Source organism: Dipteris shenzhenensis, chromosome 4 (genome assembly GCF_047967505.1).
Source record: "Dipteris shenzhenensis isolate YYH24624 ecotype China chromosome 4, Dip_SZ_1.0, whole genome shotgun sequence".
NCBI lineage: Eukaryota > Viridiplantae > Streptophyta > Polypodiopsida > Gleicheniales > Dipteridaceae > Dipteris > Dipteris shenzhenensis.
In genome coordinates, this window is record NC_141599.1 from 50,923,246 (window position 1) to 50,935,574 (window position 12,329).

Below are 12,329 nucleotides of genomic sequence, written 5' to 3' on the forward strand. Positions count from 1 at the left end.
TAACTATACTCTTGCAACTTTTCTTTTGTACCTCATCCTTCTGCATTGAATTATTTATGCCTTTGTGAAATGGCATGAGGTAGGCACATGTTGTGACATCATGGCGAATTTTCTAACCAATTTATTAACATAGCTAAGTGTCAAGGTTTTGTACACATATTTACTAGGTGCTACATGATGGCATTTCACAACAGGAATGGACACCTCAAACGCAAGTCCAAATGGAAAGTACTCTGCATAATCTATCAAGCCTGTCAAGCTAGTGTCATTTTTCTCAAGTTTTTTTTGAATTGATTTGTAGTTAATAACCAGCTTTATAGTCAATAACCAGCTATTATTTCTTATATGACACTATTTTTTCTCCCCTTCTAGATGCACCACCTCCCATGGTAGATTCATTCACCTTGTCCCCACTAATGGTTGTATCCCCACCAACTTCTTTGTCCCCTGTACTTGTGCCTGACTCCATTTATGCATCTTTGTCTGCCTCCTTATCACCTAGACTTGTTCTTGAACCAGTCCCTAATAAAGAACTTGATTCTCTCCCCACCCTACTAGTCCTTGTATCCTTCTCTCTCCATTTGCTTGATGATATCCATGAGCTTACTCCTTCCTCTTCTATCGCCTTATCTTTCATAGATCTCTTCCTACTCTTGGCACTACCTTTAAATTTTTTTCACTGTGGAAAGCGCATCCAAAATCTTGGAACTGTTCAAATTTTTAGGCTTAATGGTCCATCCCTTAATTCCATGGAGTCATCCATGCTGGATCTCATCCTTGCATGGTCATAACATGTGGGATCTAACAAATACTTAGTGCCGCTATTGTTATGAACCTTGAGGCAAGGGAGGTCATCTATTTCTTGAACTTTAGCTTCCACCATTTCTTTAATTTCCCTAACATCTTTAAATAATGTTACTTGGAGGTTTACAAATTAATGTATCTTATGGAGCCTTTGCATTTCACTATTGTATTATTCCAAATACCAACACTTTCTAGACGAGACCCCATCAACACATTACACTTCTGAGAGCTTTCTCTTTCCATATTTGTAAATTCAATCAGAATTACAACATAATGCAAGAAAATACTGACACCATCACAAATCTTAGATGTATGAATTGAATTACAAAATAATCAAATGAAATGAGTCTTAGATGTATTAGGGAGATTGGCACTAGTGCCATTCTTCCCCTTAGGGGGGACATTGGCATTACTTACATTCTCCCATTTGGGAAGGAAAAATGGCACTAGTGTCATTATCCACCTCGGAGGGGGGCATAATGGCACTTGTGCCATTACTCCCATGCAAGGGATATATTAGCACAAGTGCCATTTTTCCCATGCAAAGATGAGAGTAATAATTCTATGGAAAGGGGGGTTGGCATTGGTGCCATTAGACCCCTTACAATAAGAATAATGACACTATTGCCACTTTGCCCTTCAACGGGGGAATGGCACTAGTGCCATTCTCCACAAACTCACAGGGAGATCGACAAAAGTGTTAGTTCCTACAATCTTACTTTGAGATTGGGAATGTGTCACCTACACATGAGTATGTGGAGAATGGCACCAGTGCCGATTCCCACATGGGGTTGGGGAGATTAGTACCAATGTCATTCTCCTGTTTGTAGGGGAACAATGGCACGAGTGACAATATTCCCCTTCCAAGTTTCATTGCCCCTTGAATAGGACTAGTGGCAATATCTAGCTCCATTATTCCCTTCAATAGGGGAGAATGGTAGTGGAGCCATTCCCCCCATCGCAAGGACAAAAAGGAACTAGTGCCATTGCCCCTAGAGGAAAGACATGGATGCCATTGTCCCCATAGGAAAGACAATGGTGCCATTGTCCTGATAGGAAAGACACTTGACATTACTAGAATTGTCCCCCTTGCCATGCCATAAGGAAAATGGCATTACTGCCACTTCCCCTTGCAATGGGCGGAATGGTACAAGTGCCTTTCTCCACAAGCTCACAAGGAGGTTGGCATTGGTCCCAATGTCCATCCCAATATGGTATTGTGGAGATCTATGAGAGGATGGCACTAGTGCCAATCTCCAAAATCCATAAAGGAATGGTATTGGTGTCAATATCCACAATCCATGATAGGAGTGGCACTAAACAAATTTCCATGAAAGCATAGAGATTGGCAGCAGTTCCATTCTCTTTTTGCAAAGGTATAATGACACGTGCCAATTTCCACCTTGAGAATGCCATTGCCCCTTGAATGGGATCAGTGCCAATCCACTACTTGCAAGGGGGAATGAGGGGATGGATAGGAGAATATGATAGGTGATGTAAGAGTCATATGCCCATATCCATCTCATCTCATTTTGTACTTAGAAGCGGTGGATGAAGCTCTAAATATGTAGGATGGTATGTTGTATGTGAGGGGATGGATGGGAGAATATGTCAAGCGATGGAAGAGCACATATGCTCGTATCCATCTCGTCTCATTTTGTACTTGAAAGCTAGAACCTTATGGGCTACGAGTTATGTTGTTGTGTTATAATTATTCAGATTGTGGATGATTTGGTACACATAATAGCTAGAGCCAACCTTCTGACTTGCAAATAATTTCAAGGTAACATTGAGAAAAAGGAGAGAACAATCAAATATGCGCAATCGAAGTTTATATTTTCAAGTCACAAGGGTTGATCTAGCTATCATGTGCATTAATTCACGTCGATATATTTCAACATCTCTTCATTAACTTTACAAGTCCACCTAGTCCATTGAAACCACTTAAATCACTTATACCACTTAGTCCACTTAAACCACGTAGTCCACTGGAACCACTTAAACCACATAGCTCACTTAAACCACCCTGTCCACTTAACCCACTTATACCACTTAAACCACTTCATTCACTTATATCACATAAACCACTTAATTCACATTAAATCATTTAATGAATTCTAACCACTTAAACTATAGTAATCCACATTAAACTTTACATTAGCTCCACTTAATTCACATTAACTCACTTAACATTACATTAGATCCACTTAGTCCACTTAATTCACATTAACTCACTTAACATTACATTAGCTCCACTTAATTCACATTAACTCACTTAACATTACATTAGCTTCACTTAGTCCACTTAATTCACATCGAATCACTTAACCCACTTAAACCACTTAATCAATTCCAACCACTTAATCCACATCAATCCACATTATGCACTTAATCTAGATCATTATATTTGAAGAAGAATATTACAAAGTTATGTATGAAGTTTACATAATTATGCACTAGGTCCCACATCTGCCGTTCCCTGAGTGCTTGGTCCTGCAGCCTATGAATCTATATGGGTAAGGTCCTCAAAATTAAATGTGTCAATATCCGTAGTGGCATCCAAGTCTCCAAAAGTATGTCTATAGCGTGCAAGCTCAGCCTCCAACGTGTGTATGCGTGCTTGCAAGTCCTCGATCTCTTTGGCTTGAGTTACAAGACGAGCTTGTAACTCCTCAGTGGTAACACCCTATTGATGGAGAGGTATGGTAGATGTTGCCAAGTCAACAAGGTCACTATGTGCTTGGGGAGTTAGCACGTGAGGCCTCAGAGACATGGGCTCTCTGTTCTCTGTTCTTGCTCAATAGTGACAAGATACTGTCCTATCTTATCAGACCAGGCTCTACGTGCTTGCTTCAAGCCATACAAGGCTTTCTTCAACCTGCAAACAAACTCAGGATGAACAGCATGCACATAACCTGGTGGCTGCTCCATAAACACCTCTTCTTGCAAATCACCATGCAAGAAGGCATTCTTTACATCCATCTCATGTAAAGACCATCCCTTTGATGCAGCCATAGCAATGATTGCTCTTACAGTTGCCATCCTTGCAACCGGACTGAAAGTTTCTTTATAATCAGTGCCATATGTCTGTGCATACCCCTTGACAACTAATCTTGCCTTGTATCTGTTCACAGAACCATCTGCATTGTGCTTCACCTTATAAACCCACTTACAGCCAATTGCATTCTTGTCTTTAGGCAAAGGCACCAATTCCCATGTAGCATTTGCTTCCTTGGCATCCATTTCTTCATCCATGGCTTTCTCCCATTTTTCTTTTCCCATGGCTTGCTCAAAAGAAGTGGGTTCTGGTTCTTGTATCACTTTGACCATATAGGCATAGTGAATGGCTATAAATCCATCATATTTCAGCCTATCCATAGGATATCTAGCTCTAGTAGACCTGCGCAAAATAGGATCACTTCCAGGTGCTCTCAAAACATCCCTGGTCTTCCTTACTCCAGGTGTAACAACAGAAGGAATACCCAACTCATCATGAATGCTCTGTTCTGAGCCACTAGCTTCACCATCCACATAAGAGTGACCTGCATTCACATCAAACATGGGCTGATCTACCTTCTCTTTTCCTTTTCGTGATACTGACATACCACTATCTACATTGCCTTGCGGAGATTCTCCTGATCTCAATCTGCTTGTCCATGGTGAAGTATGTGAACCACTGCTAGAGGACACTGCAGGTCCACTAATATTTGTGATTGCTGCTATGAATTCTATGCAGCATTACCATTTTGTGCATCTACATCATCAATCACATTTATTGGTTTATACCAGCTGCTCATCTCATCAAAAACAACATCTCTGCTCATTGTTAACTTACGAGTAGAAGGGCTATAGCATCTATACCCTTTCTGCTGCACAGAATAACCAATAAAGATGCACTTCTCAGCCTTTGGATCCAACTTGGACCTCAACTCATCTGGCACATGAACATAGGCAATGCAACCAAAAATTTTCAAATGAGAAATATCTGGTTTCCTACCAGTATACATCTCCTCTGGCGTCATGCCATGTATTGCTGCAGTGGGAGTCATGTTCATTATGTAAACTGCTGTAGCAACTGCTTTAGCCCAATAATAATCTGGAAGGACTTTTTCATTTAGCAAGGCCCAAGATACCTCTCCAATATGCATGTTTTTCCTTTCCGCAAGTCCATTTTGCTGTGGGGTATGACTGCATGAATATTGCTTCTTTATGCAATGCTCCTACAGGAACCTTGCAAACTCATTTGAGAGGTACTCTCCCCCTCCATCTAACCTTAGGCATTTTATTTGCAGGCCTGTTTCTTTTTCAACCATAGCTTCAAAAGCTTTGAAATGCCCAAACACCTCACTTTTCTTTTTCATAAAATACACCCAAAGTTTTCTACTATAGTCATCAATAAAAGTGACAAAATAATGACATCCTCCAATAAATGCAGCTTTAGTAATCCACACATTAGAGTGGATTAATTCCAATGGCTTCTTACTCTCTTGAACATGCCTAAGAAATGGTTTCCTTGCCTATTTTCCAAATTGACAGGCTTCACATACCTTATGCATTTCTGCAACCTTGAATTTAGGCAATCTTGCAACAATATTTTGGGCTTGCATTGATTTAAGTCGCTGTACATTAACATGACCAATGCGTTTATGCCAAATATCAATATCTGCAACTACACCGGTCCCATATGCAAACATCGCTGCACTCAATTCAGGCATGTCCGCATCCAACGTAAACATCCTGCCCTTCTTCTTTCCTTTCGCTATCAAGCGACCGTTATTTTTCATATCCTCAACAAAGCATCCATGAGGATTAAATCTGACCTGCAAGCCCTACTCAACCATTTGACCAATAGAAACCAGGTTCTTGGTGACGTTTGGGACATGAAATACATTAGACAGGTATTTCTTTTTCCCATCCTGCATAGACAAAGGAATTTTACCAATCTGCACAATAGGATGTGCAATATCATCACCAGTCTCCACAAATCCTGGTCTTTCCATTTTCCTTGCATCCTGCATCCATTCTGCATGACTTGTCATGTGGTTTGACGCACCTGAGTCAACATACCACACATCATTTCTTTCTTCTGCACTTGTCACAGAATTCATCATGTGCTGCACCCCATAAACAGATGCTCATTTCTGTCATCACCCTGTCTACTAGAAGATGCGTAATTGCCTTGCTGCAATTTTCCATTCATAATGTCATTCTGCTTTTTGTAGCAGTCTTTAGCCATATGACCCATTTTACCACAATAGTAGCATTCAACATTGCTGTTTGCATTTTGACCTCTTTGCCATCCACAACAACCTCTTTGGCTCCCCCTGCCTCTAGAGTTAGCACGTCCTCCTCCAAAGGACTGGTTTTCTTAAGTTTGCTGCATATTCTGATTTCTACCATGGCCTCCAAATCGGCCTCCTCTACCTCTGCCTCTACCTCTTCCAGCATTTGAGTAGAAGACAGTTTCTTTTCAAGTTCCTCCTGAAGAAGATGCACCACCATTTCTCTGCTCTTCAGAAATTAGAAGAGCAAACAACTCCTCAAAATCAGGAAATTTTTCACGGACGGCAATGGATGTCCGGAACTGTGCATAATCCTTTCCTAGACCATTCAAGGTCACAGAAACTAGATCATCATCTTCTACTGGCGACCCAATGGAAGCAAGTGCATCTGCAATTTTCTTCACCTTCATGTGGTAGTCATTGATGCTCATATTTTCTCTCTGCACATTGTGCAACTCCTGCTTGAGCTGCATTTTCCTGGCTTGCGTGTTTGTGCTATACATTTTTGCCAAAGTATCCCATGCCTCCTTTGGCGTACTTGCATCCTAAATATGCACAATCATAGAATCTGAAATACTGATAGAAAGCCAGTACATAACTTTTCTGGCTCTCTCATGCCATCCTTTAAATGCATGCATTTCCTGTTGATTGGGAACATTAGGAAGAACTGGTTCTTCTTCATTTCCTATAATGAACTGCCAATAGCCTTTTCCCATAAGGCAATTCGTCATTCTAAACTTCCATGCCTAGAAGTTGTTCTTGTCAAGCTTTTCAGTGACAATCTGTGAAAGAGAATCAGACGCCATTACAGAACACTGCAAAATATTCTATCACTGCAAAAAACCACAGCTTTTGCCTCACGGGCAGATCTGCAAAACTGACGAAAGTGATATTTGACCACACAGTCACTTCCTAGTGATGATTTTGCATCAACAGGCAACAAGGATGATTCTGCAACTCCCAATATCTTTGTGCACAAGCATACGATGCAATTTCTGCGGCAACTTTTCACCGACTTGCAAAGCAGTGGTCGCACAGCAAAAACAGGGCCTTATTCTGAGTGCCTGCAAAGAACTTCCGCCTTAAAAACGGGCCCCGAAATGGCCTCGAATCAGAAAAATAAAGTCACCCTGGGCTTTGCCCTTGCCTGCAGCATATACTGCCCTCTTGCCACACCGCGAAGGGCGTCTCAATCTGAGACAGTGCACTCTTGCACTTCCGGCTGTGCTACCTACAGAGATTTGCTCCCAAAGTCGAAAAAGGAAAGCAACACTGGTCCTCTTACCAGGACACCACGAACTTGGTTTGCTTCCTTGAGCTCCTTACCACGAACCAGGCTCTGATACCATGTGAAGATAGTAGGAGAGAGGGAAGGAGTCTCACTTGTGGCTTTCTCACATACACAATGGGGGAATACACACAAAGATGGAGGCTGAAAACAGTTTTCCTCTTCTTAGTTGTGTAAGCCAAAGGAACTCAACTACAAAGAAATATAAGAACCCTATATGTGGGTCTCAAACCAAACTCAGCTAACTAAGGTGGCATACTAACTAAGCCACGAACTAGAGTACATAAGGATAGCTATCATCCAATTATTATTCGTGGGCGGTGTACCAACCACATCTGCAGCTAACAAGTCGGTGACATAAATGCACAACGGTCACCCTGGCATATCACGAGTGGAGCTCGATATCTCAACATACATAAGCATGACTGATTTTGCTGTTATTGTAGAAACTCTGGTTTCTCAGTGTGAGAACCCTGGAAGTGTTCTTGACTCATAGAGCACTACAAACATATCTCATGCTTCTTTTGATGTTTATGTTGAGTTGTTCTGGCATGACATCTTGCACATTCTACTTGATGAGGTGATATGCATACTTGTCTTTCTTGTCCCATTATTCTACCTGTGCTCGAGCAATGGCAGGATCTGCTACAGGTGCGGACATTGTTAATGTAGCTAGAGATCCCGTTATAGATTCTACTGCTGCTGTTGGTGCTGCGACAATAGGTGGAGTAGAGCTACTGCTGGCTGGATCATCCAATGGTCTAGGTGTAGATCCATCAACATACTCCCATTTGTCTTGAAGTACAAGAATGGTCTCCGTTCGGTATTTCCATGTGCCGTGATTGGAGTTGTCTAGCTTAGCAGAGGCCTCCAAATTGAGGTTGCTAGTCATAGACATGGTGTAAGAAATGTACTCAAAGTGTCTTTGAAATCTCTGTCTAAATCAATTGCAAAATATTGACTGTGTCAAGTAAAATTTGAACTGTTAGTGAAGATAGAACTGCAATATATAATCAAATTTGTTACAAGGCTTGTGGCAAATGATGCTGGGAATAGCCAAGAGGCTTTGCAATGAAGACATGCGTGTGTGAAATCAAAGCATGTGCTATCTACCCATTGAATAATCGGTTAATGCCTCTAAACACTTTAAAGTCTAGTCATTGAACTATGAAATGTCAGGTTTCAGGTAATGTGATGACGTGAGTGTCGGGACCGACTCTGAGTAGGAATTATTTGGCATGGCTTCGATTGGCTGCTTTGGCGTTCTCTCTGCTATGGATTATCTAATCTACTCTGATTTAGATCTAAACCAATCGTCGAGTGATGAAAAAGCAGAAAAAATAACTCCTTTTCTTTGTTTGTTTTAGGTGATGGGTCAGATGCGACGATGTAGAGGTTGATGTGCGTGCAAGAAGTGGATTTGCTTTATGAGTCCAAGCTAATCTATCTTGGAACCTAATTGACTTGAGTTATAGATCATGATCACTCTTAGGATTCATCCATTACGGTCCATAGGAGAGCTCGGTCCATGCGCTTTAACATGGTATCAGAGCAGGTTTAGCTAAGCCTAGACTAGCTTTAGATGTAGTTGAGAATACTTTGTGAGAGTTCTTGAGTGATTTCCGTTCATGTTGGCTTTCTAGTCTCCGTCATTCTTCCACTATGTTCTACATTGAGAGTTGAGAGGTTTGAGAGAGCTTCAACAAAAGCTTCTACAAGCTTATGAGATCCCGTGTGCCTCCACCATTGACCCTTCAGCAACGACTAAGCACCGAGGCTCATCTACAAATTCTACAAGCACCTCTGTAGTGGCTGGCTCTCCACCTTCAACATCTACTATGCCATCACCAATGAAGGCTCCACAACTGACCTTCCACCATCAACGCCCTCACATTAGTGCTACGCCACCACTCCATCGACTGGCTATGAGGCTCAACGCAGCTCTACATAGCGGCTCAACGCAGCTCCAAGTTCCACAGCTCTCTGTGGATAAGCGGCTCCAAGGCTACTCTCCAGCGTTCAATCAAGGGCAGCTCCACAGAGCCATAGCTCTTGCGCTCCCACAACTCACCTATGGCCAGCAGCTCTACAAACTCCAAACCTTGTTGCGCTATGGATGAAGGAAGGCTCTTCAATAACTCAAGTATCCACGAGCCACACTTGCTTCATCGACTTCTGCGCATGCAGCAACTCTATTTTCTTAAGCCCACAGGCCTTGACTTGTGACTTGCCTTGTTGCTCGTCAGAGGCGTGATAGGGAGCAGCAGACTGTGGGACGACATCCATCTTCTTTGCAGCTACCTCACTCTCTCATTCTGCATTCCCTCCTCCAATCATCCCCATCTTCATCGATTTCTTCTACACGACGGCAACTCCACAGACATCCCGTCGCAGTTGCATTGCACATTTCCACAGGTTCCAAACCTTAGACCACATGGAAATGCCACGTGGCAAATAAGGTGGTTAGATTTACCACTAAGGTAAAGGTTCAGGTTCACCATGGTTAGGGTCAAGTAACTATGGTAAAGATTCAGCATGGTTAGGTGTTGGTCAATTAGCTGTGGTTAAGTTTGCTTTGACATGGGTTAATTTAGTTCAGTTAAAAGATTTCCATGTGGCATAGTGCCACCTAAGCACATAGCCCCTGCTAAGCACAGTGTATCTACAGCATGTGAATGCCCCCTGTGCCACCTCATCATGCCCCCTCTTCTCCACAGAATCTTCGACAAGGCATAACTTGCAATCTAGGAGGAATTTGCACACGCTCCCAAAAAAGTAACCAATTTTTTGAGCTCTACGCGCCTATCAACTCATATTTTCTGTATGCAATTAGACACTACTAGATTTGAAAGTATCGTCAACTAGTAAGACCTTTGTACTGGCAATACGCACCCCAACTTATGCACCCCAACTGTTGAGAAATTCACCAGGGAAGGATTTCATACCTGGTCTACACAAATGAGGTATCTCTTGATGCATCAAAAGCTTTGGAAGACTGTAAAAGAAGACATACCCACAACACAAAATGATGTGTGGAAGGAAAAAGACGAAGCAACACTATCATTCATTGGATTGCACTTGGGTCTAAACATAATTCATCATATAGACTCCAAGGATCATGCCAAGGATGCATGGGATGAGTTGAACATAGTGTTTGGTGCAAAAGCCAAAAACCAAGAAATCCATCTTAAGATTGAATTCTATGGTATGCACATGGGCTTCAATGAATCCATGGCACAATTTGTCAACAAAATCAAAAGCATTATGACCCAACTAGAAGGCATAAATGCAAAAGTAGGAGAGAAAGATGCACTTGCAATTCTCCTTAAAAGCATGCCTGCAGAGTACAATGCACTGACAACCACTTTGACGAATTTGCTAGATCCAAAGTTTGAGGAATGTGTATCCTCTCTTCTTGAAAAAGAAAGAGAGTTAAAGGCATCGAAATCTACATCAACACGCAACAACTATAATGAAGAACAAGCACTATTCAGTAAAACATCAATGAAGTGCTACCATTGTGGAAGGACGAGTCACTATCAAAGTGACTGCAGACTGAAAAACAAACCAAAGTTGACGTCACCATTGCAAGAAGCTGGGACATAAGGAAGAAGATTGTAGATTGAAGAACCAACAGGTCAACTACACATCATCATCATCAAGCCATGAGCCAAAAGGTGACATCAATGGAATGTATTGAGAAACAAAAACCTTGCCAGCCTTGCCTATATTTTGTAAATCAAACCTAACCACCTGAGAGTAGCTATGAAAGCACCCAGGGGAGGATTTGATCTTGTAACTCACATTTGACCACCTTGCAATAGCCAAAGGATCATGGCACCAAGGGGAGGTGTTGAGAGTTGTGGTGCCATGAGCACATGTAGAGCAAAGGTATGAGTAAAGGGCAAGCTGCCACATGGCATGGAGGAGATATCCCACATGTGAGCAAGCATATGGATGTAAGTACCCTCACCTATAAAAGGGAGGTAATATCAATCAAGCACTTTGCATTATCTCAAGATTCTCTTTATGAGTCCAAGCTAATCTATCTTGGAACCTAATTGACTTGAGTTATAGATCATGATCACTCTTAGGATTCATCCACCTTAGATTAGTGTTGTCATTAGAGTAGATTAGGGTCCATAGGAGAGCTCGGTCCATGCACTTTAACAACTAAGGGTCTCTACAATAAGTAGATGGGAAGTATAGATGAGCAAACCAATGGAGGAATTAGGCGAGAACCGTTGGGGGGGTATGCACAAATTTGTGGTTCTTCTTTAAAAGCAAAGAATAAGTTTATATAGCTTTGTGATGAATATTTTGCCTCTCCTTATATGCACTCCTTATATGCACTATAGGCATTTGTAACTTTGCCTTACAACAATACAAGTAACATGACAGGTCAGAGCCCCGCTTCGCTGGGTCTCAACATGGGATCTCAAAATGTATTTGATTTCATTTCAAGTTTCAACCCCCCCCCCCCCCCCTCGTAGGCACCCCTTGGCTTGGCTCTATGCTCAATTTACTCAAAGATTCCGCTAGATGAGCGGCCATGTGATGTTGCAAAAAAAAACCCTCTTTCCACACACACACACACACACACACCATCTCTCCACCCCCCCCCCCCAAAACACACACACCTCTCCCCCCTCCCCCCTCCCCACACACACACCCTCTTTCCCCACCCTTGCCTTATATATAATCTCTACGTCTCTCTCTCCCATTCTGACCTATCATTTCTTATTTTGACCTATCGTTTAAGTCGTTTAAGTGCGTTTAAGTGAATAGCATGATCAAGGGCACGACACTTTAACAAGTTTATGGCATGAGAGAAAGAGGCTCAAAATGAAATATTTTCCTTATGCTATTTAATTATTCCATAAAAAGTCATTTAAAATTCAACCTGAGGGGTATTCTCTCTCCTACTCTTTATTACCTATTGCTCCCACTTGGTT